Raw genomic sequence first — 19,774 nt, 5'->3', positions numbered from 1 at the left:
TTTCCCAAATGATTTGATGGGTTTTTCTTCTCTCTAAGAACAAAGAACACTGCACCATGCTCCCCTTTTCATTTCTTTCAGCAAAGCTCATTATTTTCTGCAATCCACACTGAATCAAGCCATTTCATCTGAAAATTTGCTATAGATCCTTCAATATATTCTGGAGCCTAGGGTGTTGCATTTGATTAAACTTTCCTCGTGAGTGGAAAACAAAAGCAAACTGTAAACAAAAATGAGTTTCAGAAAGCTTCTGTAATGGTGGGAGAGGTGGGTCAATGTATAAAACTCACAGAATGTATTATTGGAGAATAACGTGGAAATAGTATTAGTGTTATCACAAGTATTACACTTGAATAAGAAGAAAGTCAATATGTTGACTTTTTGTGGTAGGTTTTGCTAAAAAGCTGGTTGAAATTGAATATTTATGAACTCAAGAATGTAACTCTTACTGATTTCAATCCTTAATGTCAAAGTCAGTTGGACAGCCTGGAACAATACTAAAGCCAACCAGAGAAACAAAATATGGTAACTAACATGAAATACATTTAAACTGCAGGTTTTGTTAACAGAATATGCTTTCCCAAGAATATACTGTAAAAAAAAATACACTGTAAACCGGGACATCTAGAGGTAGATAATAGATTCTAGACATTCCAGTCATTGGAATTAATCAGAAATTTTTCAGAAACAATTAAATACTACCATAAATTCAAGGGCACAATTATCAATTTTTGTTTTCTGTTTTCATGGGTCATCAAATATAGTTTCTGCCTTAGAAAAGTTACCTAATTATTGCTTCAGGGTGATTTTAGTTTAAAAACAAAAAATATCATTTATTCTATGCTTTATCCCATAATGTTTTAAAAGTATTATTCTGCATTATTATTTTTAAATTATATTTGCACATTACATTTCATATTCCATTTTTAGCGTTAAGTACTGCTGGTAATAATGCTTGCTTCCAAGTTTTGATACAGAACATAAATATCATTTGACACAGCAGTTTCTTTTAAGAAGCCAAGCAATTCAGCACATCACAGGAGCTTCTAACAAAGTAACTGATGCACTCTCCCGTGAGAGTTTCCCATATTTCAGTAGTTAAAAAGTGTTATTAAAATGTACAAGTCTGTTAGTTATATACTTAGTAGTATATGTAAAGGTGCATGTGTTGTAGTAATCTGTTTATTTTAAAGTTCTAAAAGGAAATCGCCGCCAGTGAGCTTCCCCACTGTCTGCAATTTGGGGGGCATGTCATAAACAGATAGCTAAGGGTTAATGTCTCTTTCACCTGAAGCACCTGACCAGAGGACCAATCAGGAAACCGGATTTTTTCAACTTTGGGTGGAGGGAATTTTGTGTCTGAGGTTTTTGTTTTCTGTCTGCCTGCTTTCTCTGAGCTTTGGAGAAGTAGTTTCTGCTTTCTAGTCTTCTGTTTCTAAGTGTAAGGACAAAGAGATCAGATAGTAAGTTATATGGTTTCTTTTCTTTGGTATTTGCATGAATATAAGTGCTGGAGTGCTTTGATTTGTATTCTTTTTGAATAAGGCTGTTTATTTAATATTCTTTTAAGCAATTGACCCTGTATTTTGTCACCTTAATACAGAGAGACCATTTGTATGTATTTTTTCTTTCTTTTTTATATAAAGCTTTCTTTTAAGACCTGTTGGAGTTTTCTTTTCTGGGAAATTTCAGGGAAATTGAGTCTGTACTCACCAGGAAATTGGTGGGAGGAAGAAATCAGGGGGAGATCTGTGTGTGTTGGATTTGCTAGCCTGATTTTGCATTCCCTCTGGGTGAAGAGGAAAGTGCTTTTGTTTCCAGGACTGGGAACGGAGAGGGGGAGTCACTCTGTTTGGATTCACAGAGCTTGTGTCTGTGTATCTCTCCAGGAGCACCTGGAGGGGGGAAGGGAAAAAGGATTATTTCCCTTTGTTGTGAGACTCAAGGGATTTGAGTCTTGGGGTCCCCAGGAAAGGTTTTTTCAGGGGGACCAGAGTGCCCCAAAACACTCTAATTTTTTGGGTGGTGGCAGCAAGTACCAGGTCCAAGCTGGTAACTAAGCTTGGAGGTTTTCATGCTAACCCCCATATTTTGGACGCTAAGGTCCAAATCTGGGACTAAGGTTTGACAGCCAAGCACTAGGCAATATGGAGCGTAAAAGTCTACTTCTCCACCTTCCAAACATAACTATCACAGAATTGAACTATTAGTGACTTGACTTAATGAAAGAAAATTGCTCAGGACAGCCAGAAAGTCTATTTGTAATGCAGGCTCCCTTTTCATCTTACGTACTATGTTGAAGCATAATTGAAGATGATGAAGTTGAATGAATTTGGAATGAGTGGTTTAGTCAATGGGAAATGTATGAGATTTGCTAAAATTGATTCTGTTGCATTCCATATTTTTTCCTCCATATATTCTTCAAAATGTTTATTTCAAAACAGTTCAAAGTTGAGTAATCTCAGCTAGAAAACGTTGGGACACTGGCTTGCTCTTTATAAAATTATATTTTAAAAAGGAATATTTTAAATAGTTTATTGCTCTTTGATAACTCAGTTTAGCTAAATCATCAAGGTATTTGCAGGGCAAGGCACTGCTCAAGAGAGTTGGAAACTTTTTAAATAAATGAAATTTCTTCAAAGCCAGAAGATTTCATGAAGAAGGTGTTCCAAGTCCAGGGGTCACTGGTCACTTGAGAGTAGAATGACAAGACAGCAGGTATGAAAAATCAGGACAGAGGGTGGGGGGGGTAATAGGCACCTATATAAGACAAAGCCCCAAATATCGGGACTGTCCCTATAACATTGGGACACCTGGTCATCCTACTTGAGAGAGAAATCAACTCTCCCACTGTAGACTGCTGATTAGAGCATTGGCGGGAGATTAACTCTCACGTTATATGGCCCAGGATGTGGGAGACTCAGGTTCAAGTCCCTGTTCTCCCTAAGAACAGAGCTTTTCAGATCAGGCAGAATTGAGACTTGAAGTGGGATCTCCCATATCCCAGATCAGTGTCCTAAACATTAGACCTATGGTGTTAAAAGTTAGTCTTATTCCCTCTCCCTTAAAGTGACCAGACAGTCCTGGATCCAAACAGTCCAGAATTGAGAAGCTCAGGTTTCAGTAATAATAATAATTAAAAAAACCCTGACATTTCCACAAATTGCATATTGTGAAAATGTTTCAGATGTTTTCTTTTCATTCCAATGAACAAATTTTGAAACCTTGAAAGTTGCTGCAAAACGGAATTGTCGTCCTTCAGACAGCTCTATTACTCAATATGAACAAGGGTCACAGACTCAGGCACAAACTGAAAATAACAAATTAAAACAGAAGAGCATCCCATTACGAACAGCCCCTATTTAAGAAACAAATGCCACATATTTTTAAAGACTCCTGGAACTGATCTGACCTTTAAAAACAGTGCTAATTTACCTCTACAGCATTACATTTTAATAATGACTTTCTATTACACTGCTCTTCAGCCAAAATGCTTCTGAAATAAATGTAGTCCAACTTGACTAATTCTGGGTCACTGAGAACAAAAATGATGCTTAAAATTGTTGATTGGCTCTAGTTTTCAAGATATGCTATTGGGTCAGTATATACGACCCTTGACTTGGGAATGGCGGAGGATAAGTGAGTTATAAAGGGAAGGGATCTCAATTTAAACCAGAAATGACTAAAATACATCTTTGACTGGATCTATGAATAAATTCATGACTGGGTTTGGACAGTACTTGCTTTTTAGGCAAAACAATGAATGATGCAATCTGAAGCTGGTATTGCGTCGTACATGATATGAATTGCATCATGTTATTCCTAGAAGTCATGGATGATGCAATCATAAGGAAGCTTACATCACTCTGCTGAACAAATTGCCCTAGATCAGCTCTAGAAATCATACAGTGTCATGCTCTCTTCTTTGTCAGTGTTTGATTTTGCAAAGGGACACATTTCTGTTTAGCCAAAGTGAGCAGAGATGCTTCGTACTTGTGTGAACAGTGCAGATAACTTCTGCTATGTTTATGGTGAAGTGACTTTTGCATCACAAAAGCGCAGTATAATCACTATGGTTAAGAAAGCCTCTCACCTTTATTTTGGCTGCAAAATTGGAGAGCAGGACAAGAGGTGGGCCCCATACATATGCTGCAACACTTGTGCAACAAATCTTCGCCAGTGGTTGAACAGGAAAAGGAAATCTATGCCTTTTGCAGTGCCAATGATTTGGAGAGAGCCAAAAGATCATACCAGCAATTGTTACTTCTGCATGGTGCCTCCAGTTGGGAAAGGTGTGTCAAAGAAGAAAAAGTGGACTGTGCATTATCCAAACATTCCATCAGCTATACGCCCAGTACCCCATGGAGAAGGACTGCCGGTTCCTTATGCACCAGAATCATTCTCACTTGAGTCAGACGAGGAAGAGGAAGAGGATGAAACTTCTGGTCCTGAACCATCAATGTCACAGGACCCACATTTTCTCCCATCCTCCTCCTCTGAACCACACCTCATAACACAAGGTGAACTGAATGACCTTGTCAGGGATTTGGAACTACCCAAGAGTAAGGCAGAGCTGTTGGGCTCCAGACTACAGCAGTGGAATCTCCTGGCAGGCTATCAGGGCAAATGGGGCCCATCAATGCTTGCAGACTATTGCTGGACAGTGACAAGAGATGCTCCATTTCATGAATACAAGAGACAAGCCAAGAAGCGCTGAGTAGACACTGAATAGGACTAAATTATGTACATAATATTTTTTTGCCTTTTGTTTCATAATAAATTTTATTTATATAACCCTTTTGCTGATTTTTAAAGTGTTACATTAACAGGACAGGTGAAATATTATCATGTAAAGCAAACATAAACACATGAAAAGACCTAGGTTTACAATTTATGATTAAAACTCTACTATCTACACAATATACATAGACATAAAATGTAAAAACTTAAATATCTTAGAAACAGTAGCCAATCAGTTGTTTTAATTGTCATATTTGAATTCAGCACATCAAAATACATAACAAATATCACATTTTATCTCTGAAGCAGACGACTTCTCAAAAATTGTAGACCAGTGTTATAAATGTACATCTATTTTAAAAGATACACTGAGGTCCATACATTGCTCACCTTATGTGACTACTTCTGTTGATTTAATGACATTACTTGCATGAGTAAAGTGAGCAGGACTGCCACTGCCATATAGAAATGTTGAGCAGTTTTTGTGTAAACTGAAATTGGTTTGTGATGCTCTATAGCAATGGGAAGTGATTATCTTCTCTTCAAAGCAGCAATAGTTATCCAGTACCCAGTCTCTTCTCAGGTAATTTTAAGCAACTTTTATGCATTTAAATTTTACAAGCAGGAAAGGAATACTACTAGAATGTCTTTTAAAAGTGTTTAAAAATAGGAGCTGACTTTGGTTTCTATCTGTCTAGGACCATACTTCATTGAATAAAACTTCAAAGTCTAATAATTCACAGCCTGTCTTTTGGCCCGTGGCAAGGACAAGGCTTAGGTCAAACTCTTAGACTATCAATGCTTTTGCCCATTAGTTACAGAAGCATCAAAAACATATGGTTTAAAAAATAAGGTTAGAAGCAGTCCACCCAATATGAAAACTCATATATTCTCAAATGTGGCTTATACACACATGTGCATGGGTACTGTGCAAACTCATGATAAGCAAAGGAAGCATGAAGTTGATGTTTTCCTGGATTATCATATTTAAATGTCCTCTTTGACAGTTCATGTGAATTCAAATGCTTTACTATGTGCATAATGGAGAAGACTCTTTCTTTGTCTTGAATACTAATATTGCATTGATTTGTTATTCTTCATATAATTATTATGGTCTGCCTCTAGTTACAATACATCTTCTTAAGGCTAACCTGTACATTCAAATTACTCAGACTTTGGGGATCGGGGGGACTTTGAATCTGAAGTTGTTAAACTACTTAGAATCTGATTTTATATAGAGGGTAGTTACTCTAGACAAAGAAATCCCATTGAAGTCAAAGGATATTTCATGTACAAACTGGCTACAGAACACTGGAAAAAGGATGTCAGAGGCACCGCAGACCAAGATGACTAACAAGAATGGTGCTATAGATGAATTATGGAACTTTCTCAAGGACTGATCCAAAACCTGTTGAATATTGTACTAGCTGGACTTCTTTGTTCCAAAATATGTAATAGATAAAACTAGAAACAGAGCATTCATGCTAATTGTTGAACAACACAGAATATATAAGTAGAAATGTCAGAATATAATATGTAAAGAGCAGTAACTACGACCAAGTTAGTTCTGAAAATCACAGTAAGGGTAAAAAGAGGACAATGGCAAAAGTTAGCAGAGAAAAACAAATGGAATAAAGTAATATTCTAAGTAAGCAAAGACAGAAAACGGAATGTACTTGCCCAACAGTTATGCATGGCACATAGCAATAAACTCAGAAGGATTTCAAAAAATAGGCGAAGGTACATGAACAAGGAAGTGAAAAACCAACAGTATCAAAATACAAGAGAAGCATAAGTGATCTCTAAAACATGAGCCCACACCATCTGGAAAAGATTATAAAATTAAGTTGGGTATTAAAAATTAGCACAATAAAGGCAGAAAATGAAGGGAAGATTGTACAAATGATTAATAGAAATAATATGATGTTCATTTATACAAGATACTTGGAAGAAAAAATATTGAGTAGAATGATAATATCCGGTGATAATAAAACACTGTGGGAGGATAACATAGGTGAAAGGGGATAAAACTACTGACAGCATATTTGATAATGTAAGAACATGGGCAGGTATGTGGCTATGAAATTCAGTGTGAATAAATTAAAGACAGGCCTGAACTACAGAGTGTGAATATGAAACTTTCCCTAAATTCCAGATGCTCAGACTGGGATCCAGTTTAGGTCTATTATAAAGATATGTTTAGCCACAAAGTTACACAGAGCACCCAAACCTCCCCAGAGTTTGGTGCAAGGAGGTTATGTTGGGTCTTTTGTTTCAGTTAGAAACTAGCTCTAAAAGAAATTTTAGGTGAACAACGTACGTAGGGAATAAACTCTCAGGACTAGATGGAACCCTTAGGTTCAACCATTAATATGATGATGCATAATGCTGTGCTGCCCCAGAGCAACACCTTCCATGTTTGTTTCCTGGTCCAGAGGTGAAGCAAGTTGCAAAGCTCCTTTTCAGGATGCAGCTTCCTTCTCCTGTCACACCTGACCTCTCCTGTTGGATTTTCTTTAAGGCAGGGGAGTCACGGCTCCCCGTCTTCAAATCACCTCCACACCCATTTGTTTGTCAGGGGACATATCAAACAAGCAGGCCTTACTCAGGGCCTGATTGAGGCAATGGATGATCCCTAAAGCTCCACCCACATTGCCCTACCCCACACTATGACTCCACTCCCTCCTTCGAGTGGCAGAGGGCAGTATAAGCCCCCTCCTTTTAAGAGCATCAGCATTTACCTCAGACAAAAAAGCAGTAGGCCCCCCAGTATTTCCTTAACAGAAATAATCAAACTGGAGTAGGCTGCTGCATTCTTCTCTTGACACAAATATAGCCCTCTACAAAGGAGAGGTTGGCATGGTTCAGCAGAACAGTGGGGCTTGAAATCAATCTCCTATTGAAATGATTAGGACAGTTCATTCTTCTCGGAGCTATAGTTTTAGGCTGTGCACAGACTTAAGCAGACATTGCTACATCAGTTACACTTGAATAATGTTTTCAAATGTTTCCTTACAAACATGAGGGCTACAAACTTACTTTTTTTTAAATTAGCCCTTAGATTCTGTGTTAATCACATAATTCCAATACCGGAGGCCCTATACATGATCCTACAGTGGCTATCCATCAAACTGGCCCTGCTCCTCCTCCTCCTCTTTCCCTGACACTTATGTTGAAATCAGAGTAGAGGCCCTGAACTGTTGTTATTCCCCAGTGTGGCCACACAGGACCAGGTCACAACCTTGCCTTCTGTGGTCATGCAATAAAATTCGGTATAGGACAAAAGCCTGGGTGTACAACAGCATGACAAAAACCCTATACATGCTTTGAAGCTGTAAGATAGTGCAACAAATCAGTGGGACTTAAATAGTTACTGAGTATATATCAGAAGGAAACATTGGAATGCCATATAAGGGGCTGCTAAACTGAAAATCAGTATACTGTGCACAGTGCTGGTAACCTTATAAAAGGTAATGGAAATGAAAATGGTACATCACAGGAAAAAGTGATCCCCAAAGTAGTTGGTGGTAGTCTTCAGAGGGCTTTCTAGTCACCACATTTCTTTGTTTCTAGCTGCTGAATTGCATTAAAAGATAGCAAAATCATACAGTTGAAATTAGTCTTCCCTGTAAGCAATGGTGCATGTTGCCACATGGCTGTTATACAATGCAAGTTGTCATAAACAGAAAGTTAAGGGTTAATGTCTCTTTTACCTGTAAAGGGTTAACAAACAGGGAACCAAAAACACCTGACCAGAGGACCAATCAGGAAACAAGATACTTTAAAATCTCGGTGGGGGGAAGCCTTTGTTTTGTGTTTTTTGGGTTTTGCTTTGTTCTCTCTGGGTCCTGGAAGGGACTAGACGTGCAACCAGGTTTCTTGCCAATGTCCCTGATACAGTCTCTTATATATTCAGAATAGTGCGTATTAAGTAGGAAAGGCAGTTATAGTCTTTTGATTGTTTTCTGTATTTGCAAATGTGTATTTTGCTGGAAGTATTTTAAATTGTATATTGCTGGGGGGAGGCTTCTTTCTAGTGTCTATAAGCTGAAAGACCCTGTAACTTTTACCATCTAAATTACAGACACAACTTTTACTTTTGTTCTTTCTTTTTATTAAAAGTTTTGCTTTTTAAGACCTGTTTGATTTATTCCCCTTGTTGAGGCTCAAGGGAATTGAGTCTGTACTTAACAGGGAGAAAGAAGGGAGGGGGAGGGAAGGGGGAGAAAAAACCTGATTTCTCTGTGTTGTGATTCAAGGAGGTTGAATCACCACGGTGATCTCCTAGTGTACCCAGGGCGGGAAGGATCTGGGAGGAAGAAAGGAGGGAGGGGGAATGGTTTATTTCCCTTTGTTGTAAGACTCAAGGGGTTTGGGTCTTGGGGGTCCCCTGGGAAGGTTTTGGGGGGACCAGAGTTTACCAGGCACTCCAAGTCCTGGTTGGTGGCAGCACTACAGAATCTAAGCAGGTAATTAAGCTTAGAGGAATTCATGCTGGTACCCCAACTTTTGGACTCTAAGGTTCAGATTGGGGAAATATACCATGACACAAGTAGAAGAAGAGGTGGTCTGAATGTTCACCAATCGGAATGGAGGCATTCACAAGCCAAGCTCTGTACTAAGATGTGATCCATGATAGGAGAAAGTTTGAGAACTTATGATATAGGAAGTCAAGGAGTATATATATATATATAGTTGGGGATTTGTCTTGCTTTGAGCAGAGGGTTGGACTAGATGACCTCCTGAGGTCCCTTCCAACCCTGATATTCTAAGATTCTATCACATATATATAAATTAAATAAAAGTGCATATGAATACACAGATTTTATTCTCCCTGCCCCGTGCCCCCCCCCAAAAAAAAAGAATGTGAGAGAAACTAGGTCAGTATTCTTTAGAAATAAGGAGATTAAGGGAAGATCCCACTGAGATAGGCACAATTCAGAAGGGAAAAGAAAGGCTAGATACTTCAAGGCTGCTTGACCTAGTATCAAGTACAAGATACAAAAGGTATGAATTGAAGCTATGGAATAAATTGTGAAGGAAAATAACAGGTGCAATTGGAATACTAATAATTAATAATAAAAATCACTTAGCTTTTATACAGCATTTTTCATCAAAAAGTGTTTAAAATAGGGTACATATTCTATTGGATACAACTGTTATCTCAACATACTAAATACAAGGAGACGACTTTCATGGGTCTCTTCATATGACCATAATCCATGGGGTAAAAAAGTCCTCATGTTCCAGTGCTTTCAGTAACACACAGCATCATTACAGTTTCTCATTTTTTTTAACTCCTTTAGCTCTATTATTTTCTTAATCTAAAAATCCCTTCCGAGGATATTTTTTTTTTTAACTCGGCTATGTATCTAGAATCTCTCCTTTTACATTGTTTATTGCTGAAGTGTGAGCCTCTAATTCACTATGAATTGTTCTAACTAATCATTGTGTGCACTTTTAAACATCTTAAGCAATGTCCTGGAAATTGAAATTGTGGAATTAGAATGACACACTCCTTGTGGTGAAAAAAATAATATTCCTGCCAAGTTGGTAATTTAGATTTTGCCATGGCACTTTCTCATTGTCATCCTTAATTCCAAAGGAACTGCAAAAGACAAAAAACTAGTAAATATATGTATTAAAAGCTTTTTAAAAAAACCAAATTTCCAAACCTGAAAACAGATTTTTCCAAATGACCTTGTTGCACATCTGTTCTCTCTACTCTGCTGTACCAAAAGACTGCTTGCAATTTTTAGCTTTACTGTGACAAAAGAAATATGAGGGAGCTCTTTATATTTTTTGCAGTAAGTGCTTGCCTGGATCCTGCCAACATTCCTGCGGTCAGATTATCTACTGTGCTTATTTGCCCAAGCAGTGAAAAAAGACTATAATTATTCAGCAAATGTCCAGCACAGAATTGCTTCATTGGAGAAGAACTCCCTTATTGTGTACATATGCTGCAGCATGTGGTCTCCATCACCACTGGAGTTAGGGGGTGTGGTGGGGCAGGAGTGTGTGGGTGGGAAAAAGGCATGATAAAATGGAGCAGAGCTACATAAACAGGGGCCCAATTTAGAAAAGCCTAGCAGCTGCTCATCATGATGTTGAGGCTGGGGTTGAACCTGAGAATCAGATAGCTTCAACCAGCCCCCGATACCCTTTTCCCATACTCTCACCCCACTTCCCAGATCCATATGATGATCTGGTGCATTAGAGAATCTCGGCCAATGAGTCTACTTTAAAATTATTTTAGGGGTGGCGGGTCAAGGAAAGGGGAAAGGTAAGGGTGAGAAATTTATTAGATGCAAGAAAATAACATTCACTCATGAAAAAAAATACCATACAGTTCTATGGAAGATATTAAAACACCTCAACAGCACCCATCAAAGAAGTGTCAGGTCCAATTTGTGATTATCATGTGAGTAATCCTATTGGCTTCAAGGAGACTACTTGGGTGAATAAGGCAATCACAATTTGGCCCTTAATAAGCAGCAACATATCACAAAACCTGTGTTTCTCTCATCTCTTTCCCAAATCTGTTCAAGGCATGCCTACAATTGGCCACTGACACTTTTAATATGAGGATATCATCCCTATTCTCTCCTTCCAGATACAAGTAACCCTACTAACTTCAAAGAGCTGTGCACATATACTGTGGTGGAAGAGAAGGAGCCCTTGAATAATCCATGCATCAATGATGAGCGGTGCAAATTTTTCATATATTGTATCTAACAATTTTATAATCATCACTATTTAGGATACTATCCTCCATTGGGGTTTTCATACCACATTATGATGACCTGCACAACTGGTTGTTGACAAGTAAGAGACAAGGGCACTATACATGTTTACAGTAGCTGAGGATTTGGTCCTATTTTAGTAATTGTGTTGTTTTAAAAAATGTACTGAACTACCACTACTCCTAATCCAGTTCAAAACAAAATACTTATGTTATGCAAGACATAATAGTGTTGCACATAATTTGCTCATAAATGTAAAGTTTTCTTTCCTGAATCTCCAAATGATTTTTTTCCAAAACTTAATAAAAGGTCTATTAATTATTTATATAAAATTAAAATGGAATTTCAGTGGCGTTACACATTGTATCTACACTACTGACAAATTATTTTATCAGGAATAATATTATTACAATAACTACCCTAGGAATAATGATTAGCCACTTAATGTAAGGTGTTGCCAACTTTTCATTTATTATTAGCAAATTGCATTGTTATTTTTGCATATTATTATATTCTTGAACCAGATCAAAGATATGAATGTCGCGAAGATGCTGATATGCATTCCTTACACCGCTACTTGGCACTCGGCGAGCAAGCACCAAGGTTACCAATAAGGTCACTCTTGTACAGTATTGGACATTGTTGTTCTACTGAATCAAGAAAAAAAGAGCAGTCACTGTATTTTCCAAAACAGCCTACTGTGGATCAAGCCCAAGGGGGACAGTTTGTAAGTGTTTTGGCCTATAGAAAACAACCCTATAGAGTTTAATTAATGCATAAGCCGTCTGCCACCTCCCTACATAGGAGTGAATTCCAAACAATAAAAAAGTTTGGGCTCTAAAGTGCATGAATCGGGTCCTTAATTTTATTTATATTTTCCTATTCGGATTCTGGGGCCTGATTAATCCCTGCTAGTGCAGAAGTTGCCCATATTATGTCAGTAGAGGCATTCTCCTCCAGATGATAGCAAACATTCTTTTCAGCCAGAATGAGGGCAAACATAAATTGCAGCCAAAACTTCAGAGAATTTTTACAGCCAGACTGAGGGAAGCTATAATCAGGGGCGGCTCTAGACATTTCACTGCCCCAAGCACGGCGGCATGCCGCGGCGGGCACTCTGCCGGTCACTGGTCCCGTGGCTCCAGTGGACCTCCCACAGGCATGCCTGCGGAGGATCCGCTAGTCCCGTGGCTTCGGTGGACCTCCCGGTGACATGCCTGCGGGAGGTCCACCGGAGCCGCGGGACCAGCGGACCCTCCGCAGGCATGCTGCCGAAGGCACCCTGCCTGCCACCCTCCCTGCGACCGGCAGAGCGTCCCCCACGGCATGCCGCCCCAAGCACGCGCTTGACGTGCTGGGGCCTGGAGCCACCCCGGCTATAATTTGCAGCCAAGACTCCACAGAATGAGAAGAAACCATAGTCACCCAGGTCACAGTTTCTGCCCATCTAGCACCACAAATTGGCACTAAGTGGCACCCTTAGCAGTAGTCTCCTCACCTTCTGTGCTGAGTGAATGAGTAAAGAAAATTAACTACCCACTCAACACTTAGAAGTCATCTCTATGGTCAGGTTTTAGGTGCATTGGAAGGACAATGAGAAAAAAGCTCTCTCTGCTTTTGTCCATGCTGTACCTGTTGTTCATAAATGGTATAGTCAATTGCTTGACCACACTTTGGTTCATTATGAAATATACTTAAGAACCCAAATAACCAATGTCAGTCAGATTGTCATAAGCCAATAATAATATAGTACAGGAGAAAGGTTCAATATGACACAAGTCTCTGGGAAACCATTTCATGCTGCATTGTTACATTTACCTTGCATAGAAGGTGTGCTTCCAAAATTACGTCCCTAAAGCCGTCTTTTTATACCCAACCTGTTTACAAGCACAAAGTACTGTATACATCATCTGAATCTACATTTAATGAAACAGCTTTCTACCTTATTTTTCTGGTACTGTGGTGGACGACTTATATCTTTGTAGTGAACACATGCATTCCAAGTACCAAAGGGCATGACGTCATCTCCTAGGTCTGCACAAGGGTAAAAATACCATATGTTTTTTCCTCTTCCTTTGGGACCTACTAGTACAGGTCTGTGAAAGTAAATCCCTTTCTGTTGCTTTACTAAAATAATCATATGTCCCGATGCTGACAGCTTTCCTATCTACTTCAGCCAACGCAAGGTGTTAAGGGATACTTAGCATAAGTGTACAGGATTATTGTAAAGGTATAGGCTAGTTTACATCATATAACTGCTATAATATTTGTGCTTAATGCATATATATATATATATATATATAAAATGAGGATAATACATTACATATAATGATAATATATATCATATTAATAATGTGTATTAGACTCACACACACACACACACAGGGCCAGTGCAAGGAAGTTTCGCGCCCTAGGCGAAATTTCCACCTTGCGCCCCGCAGCCCTACAGCAGCTCCCCGTCCCCCCCCACTGCCCTGAAATGTGCCCCCTGCCCCTGTGGCAGCTCCCCGCACCCTGCAGCAGCTCCCCAACCCCTGGCCCTAGGAGCCCTGCGGTACCTCCCCACCCCAGGTCACCTCTGCTCCACGTCCTCCCCAAGCACGCTGTCCTGCTCTAATTCTCCTCCCAGGCTTGCGGCGCCAAACAGCTGACTGGCGCCACAAGCCTGGGAGGTGGGAGAAGTGAAGCAGCGACTGCGCAGTGGAACCTCAGGCTGCTGGCGGAGCGCTGACCCAGGGGAACCCCTGGGCTGCCGGCGACGACGCGCTGACCCAGGGGAACCCCTGGGCTGCCAGCTGTTGCACGCTGACCCAGGGGAACCCCTGGGCTGGTGGCTGCCGGCGACGACGCGCTGACCCAGGGGAACCCCTGGGCTGCCAGCTGTTGCACGCTGACCCAGGGGAACCCCTGGGCTGGTGGCTGGTGGCGGCAGCGCGCTGACCCAGGGCCCTGGGTCAGCGTGCCGCCGCAGTATCTGGCAGCCCAGGGTGTCCCCTGGGTCAGCGCGCCGCCACAGCAGCCAGCAGTCCAGGGGTTCCCCTGGACCAGGGGACACGCTGGGCTGCCAGCTGCTGCAGCAGTGCACTGACTCAGGGGACCCCTGGGCTGCTGGCTGCCATGGCGGCGCACTGACCCAGGGGACACCCTGGGCTGCCCGCTGCTGCTGCCACCGGCAGGTCAGACTCCCCCTCCATCCCAGCAGCAGCGGGCCACTCAATCACTTAAAAAAAATTAAGGGGCGCTGCTTTTTGGCGCCCCCAAATGTTGGCACCTTAGGCAACCGCCTAGTCCACCTAAATGGTTGCACCGGCCCTGCAAGCGCGCGCGCGCACACGCGCACACACACACACAGAGTGAGGATAATATACATTATTAATAAGATGGTCAGTATATATTGGTCAACACAGCTCTGTGGATAGAGAGAAACTGACTTCACAATGCCTTTTATCCAATACCTTTCACCACCACTAGCCTCACACACACACACAGAGATACAGACTAAGGGTTAAATTCTGGTCCCACTGAAGTCAGTGGGAGTTTTGCCATTGACTTCAATGGGAGCTGGATTTAACCCTAGAAGCACAGATTCCCTAAATGTGGAAGAGTACTAAATAATTAAATTAAATTAAATAGCGTATTATTTATTTAAATAATTGATGCACTGTGCTTATCTTTAGTCTAAATGCATCATGAAATTTTACACAAGATACACTTTATTAAAAAAAAACGGGGAACTCTAACAAGGCAATACCTGTAGAAGAAGAAAAAGAAAGAAAAAGAAAATTTTCCTGCCATTACCTCTTCCTAACCCAAACAACCCAGCTGATTTTTCTTCACCCTCTTGATCATTCTCATATATCCTATCTATGAATCTCGCTTTCTCTCCCCTAGAAAAATTGAGGAAAACAATTGGGTTTTAGCACAGATCCTGAAGATGAGTCACTCAGTGCCACAAACACTAAAAGGAAATAATTGCTTAGATTCAGGCAGCTTTTGTATTCATGTATAAGTGAAATGGAATTTTTGAAGAAAACTTCTGAGTGCTCTAAATTGTTCAGTCTTTCCACAATGGAATATGCCCATTGCTCTAGGGCACAGGATTTGCTGCAGTGGCTCTGTACTAAGGTTTCCCCTGTGCAAGGATTTTCTGGCTTCAAGGGAAACTTCTGGTGTAAAGTTGACACTTTCTTTCTTCTTTGTCCTGAGCTCACTGCCAGTATTCAACAAATGATGAGCTATTGAAGAGGATGCAGGGATAGAGGATGTATTCAATATATGTGCTGGATGTGTCTATTTGTAGGGAGATTAAAAAATGTCAGGATATGAATTACCCAAATTACTGAATGATGTTAAAAGATCTAGTGGTGAGAAGAATTTTGAAAATTAAGGTCACCTTTGTTAATGGCGAGCAGAATAGCGATAACCACTCCAAAAGCAAACAAATACAAAAACAACAACAACAACAACAACAACAACCGTCACCGGATAAAAAATGCCATGAGCAAGGCAATACAGGTATCATGGAACTTTCAAACCACAATGTAATGTTCATAAAACAAATCAATATTGTAGCCTCTGGATTATGAAAAGAGATAGCCAGAATCTATCCAGAAGCAGCCTATGTAAGGCAGTATAGCGACACAGCTAATACCTTAGTCTTGTGAATATCTGCCTAGCTCTTCAGCAGACACTCTAGCCAGCCAGCTCTATCAAGATAAGTTGTCAGCCAGCAGAGTGATGAATCTGCATATAATGTGATGAGACTTAGGAGATTTATTCTTTACACTATAGAGATCTGTCTCTGTCTTTTTTTCCTTTTACAATGCCAATATGACACCCAATAATAAAAATATAGATATGCAAAACACTAAAGATTGGAGTGTTATTCTGAAGTTTGGTCACGTTTCACCCACTTCTCTGAAAAACAATATTCCCTGTCTAGAAAGCTGGTCAACCTGGAAAATGTTTTTTTTCTATTAATGTTGTTTCCTTCTACATAATAATCATTCCATTAAGTCTAAACAGAAAGAAAAAGATGTGGCTCACATACCCAATACATGGCTTAGCCATCTAGATGGAATTTTAATGTTTACATATGTAAATAAATAAAACATTGAAGATTTGCAGAAGTGGTCCCATATTAATAACTCTGTAACCACCTGGAAGCTGAAAAATGCATTTACAGGCTGAGATTTTCAAAGCCACCTAAGGGATTTTAATGGCAATTGGGCACCCAACCCGTGAGGCAGTTTTGAAATCTTAGAACTCATATTTTCCAATTGATGTTTGATTTTGCTTTATTTTTCCACAGAAATTACATGGATTCTGGGGTTTACATTAATTAAACAGTGTCTCCTAAGCATTTAGCATCATTGACATTGAAGCACTGATTGATAACCTATTGAAGTCAATGGAAAAACTTCTGCTGACTTCAGTAGGCTGATATTCAGGCCTTGTATGCAAGAGAAAAATACTCCACAGAAACATAAGCAGGAAAGGAAATAAACACAGAATCACAGAATTGTGACTTCATACAATTTTGGGCTGTCTTTTCCTGTGGCTTCTTATAGTTGCTGCAGCTTTGTGCTGTGGTATCTTAAAACTGCTATAGCCTATCGTGTGCCATGGTGTGGTAAAGCTGGGGTCTCCACCCATGGAACCACATCCATTCACACCTTAGCAACAAGCCAGGTGGTCTGCACTGGAGATCGATCAACAGCCACACAGATATAGCTGTTCATAAGTGGAATATTTTCTATTTGTTTATTCCATATTTGCTGTGTAGCCAGAAGGGAACAGTTAGAGTGACAAGAAAAATCATCCACAGTTGGTTCACAGAAAGAGAAATAGGGCTTAAAGCACACACTCTGAATACTTGGCCATCCATATCTTATGAGGCATAAACAGAGCCTCATGTATACGATGGCATCTCAGACAACGTTTTGCAATGGTTCCCCTCCCTTTATTTTACATTGTTGCATACATTTCAACTTGCCACAGATTTTAACATTGAAAATACCTATAGTAACTGCATTTTAATAGTTGCCATTCACAGGAGAAGTAGAATTTGGAGTGTTTTCATGGTTTTCATCATTGTCAAGTGGAAAGGGTGGGAGCATTTCCTCTCTACCTTTCCTCATCTTCTCCCTCTTCAGGGGAAATGGGTGCTGAGGTAGCTCCTCCTTTTTTCCCACCAAATGGGAATCCAGTAGCTGCACCACCACCAATTTCATCTGCTCAGTGATTTCCTTCCTCCACTTGTTTGAGCAGGGAATTCTCTTCGGAGTAGTGCTCAGATCCCTCCACTGGACACCTATACTCATATTGCTGTTTTCTGTGGATCTTGGTGAAGAAGGAAATTTTTGAGTATCATGCAATGCATGGGGGAAGGGTGTGTGTGTGTGTGTGCACACGCACGCAAAACCAGGTTTCACCTGGTAACACCACCAACACTGTGTTTCCTGTACGCTGGGTAGTTATTTTTTATTTCTTGCACCATTTCAGAATCCAAGATGTAAATCCTAAAGCAAATCACAGAACATGAATTCTGAGTACATTCTGAATAGCCGACAGAACAGCGATTTTTATCTGAAGTGACCAAGAGCAACACCTTAGATCCCAAAACATTTAAAGATCTTCCTCTTTACAACATTCAGTTTCGAGGAAATTTCCTTTCAATTATATTGCAATTATATCAATTATTGCAAATCAAACTTGCTTGGATTGTGCTGTTTTTTCCTCTGTGGGCTACTGAAAAAGTATCCAAGACATCAGTATACTCATAAGCATCATCCAAAAATAAGGCTGTTGTGAGTGTCCCTATGAGAAATAGTTCCCTAAGTTTCTTCTTCACTCTGAGATGTCCTGGAATTTGTGCATATGCTTTTTCAAACTAGACACATAATTAAGTCATATACCCTTAACCCAAAGAAATACAAAATATTTTATTTTTGTTTTCATGTGAGCTACTGAGTTAGAGGAGAAGGAGGAGATGCTGAAGTGGCATGTTGAAACCTCCAGAAGCACAGCTAAGCATGCACAAAGAGGTTGAAGAAAGCAGAAGGTTGAACGGTCACTTACAGAGCAAGTGATATTGGGCATATCTGCCATAACATGGTAACATTATTTAGATCCTAGCGAATTTTTATGCCTTTTGGTAGGAGGTGCAAAAAGTCTATTAGATCCCCTTATAAGAACCTTTATAACTTCCCAGATCTAGGGTATGAGATATTATTTGGTAATTCATAGCCTAACCTGTGAAGGAATGCTACTACCAGCACTGTAAATATGTTCCTGCTCCAAAGAAATTACAATATAAATAACACAAACCTAAATACAAGTAAGACATAGGAAAATGGTAAATCCTTCAGGAAGTCAAGCACTACCAGCTCGAATACATAACAAACATGGGTCCTGGATCTGGCACGTGGATGTCCCATTTCTTTTGCACTTGGAAATTAGACTTTCCGATGTGTGCAACTTTTTGAAAGAAAAGATCTGAAGGAGGAAACGGTGTGTGCCTGGCAGATGAACACTGAAAGGACACCATGACAGAAGGTACAGAATCAAGGTTAACAAAAACAGCAGTAAAGTCAGGAAATTGGGGGAGGGGAGGGAGTATTGGGAGCAGATGTAGGGGATATTATAATTTGTCGTCACTTGTTTCCTGTCAATTCAGCAGCAATTAAGTATAAACTAACTAATCTGCAAATCAGGTTTTTAAAGAGCACAGACTATTAGCTATTCTTTAAAAGACGTTCCCCCTCCCATAACAAAGCACAGCAGTAGTACAATAGAGTCATCATAACTGGCACTCTCCAGTGGAGACAAATATGCCAATTGAACCATCATCCTGGTTATCAGAGGATTCTAGGAATACACTGTGCTGGGAGATATTTACTCATATGCAGAATTGCTCTTTAAAAAATCATGCTACGAATTTATTAACTAAAGACTGATTCAGGAGCAAACTGAAGCCTAGGAGCCTAACGCAATGAAATTTTTGACACCAATACCAATTTACCTCTGTTAACTAGGTATGTTGTTAATGAATAAGTGCAATGACTAAACCATAAATAAATGAAAATGTGTCGCAATTAAATATGTTCCTAAAAAATCATCTCAGTTTAGCACAAGTGCCATTTTCCAGCAATTATATGGATTCAACCATAGCACTATGTTCCCCCAAGTCAGAGAAAATCATGAAGCACTGTATTAGGTAAGCATCTTTGTTGAGGCTACAGGAATCCTGCCAGGAAAGCATTTTATTCTTCTTCCTTCCTCAGGTAAAC

At 40.0% G+C, this 19,774-nt stretch overlaps 1 protein-coding gene across 43 annotated transcripts in view; it reads right to left on the bottom strand.

Annotated features, from left to right (window-relative positions):
• PTPRD (protein tyrosine phosphatase receptor type D) overlaps positions 1-19,774 on the bottom strand; it is a 1,732,597-nt gene that overhangs the window by 1,404,522 nt on the left and 308,301 nt on the right. The gene's annotated exons all lie outside the window — the stretch shown is intronic.

This window comes from Gopherus flavomarginatus, chromosome 3, assembly GCF_025201925.1.
Source record: "Gopherus flavomarginatus isolate rGopFla2 chromosome 3, rGopFla2.mat.asm, whole genome shotgun sequence".
NCBI lineage: Eukaryota > Metazoa > Chordata > Testudines > Testudinidae > Gopherus > Gopherus flavomarginatus.
Note: the sequence above shows the minus strand (reverse complement) of the source record. Positions and strands in the feature narration are given on the sequence as shown.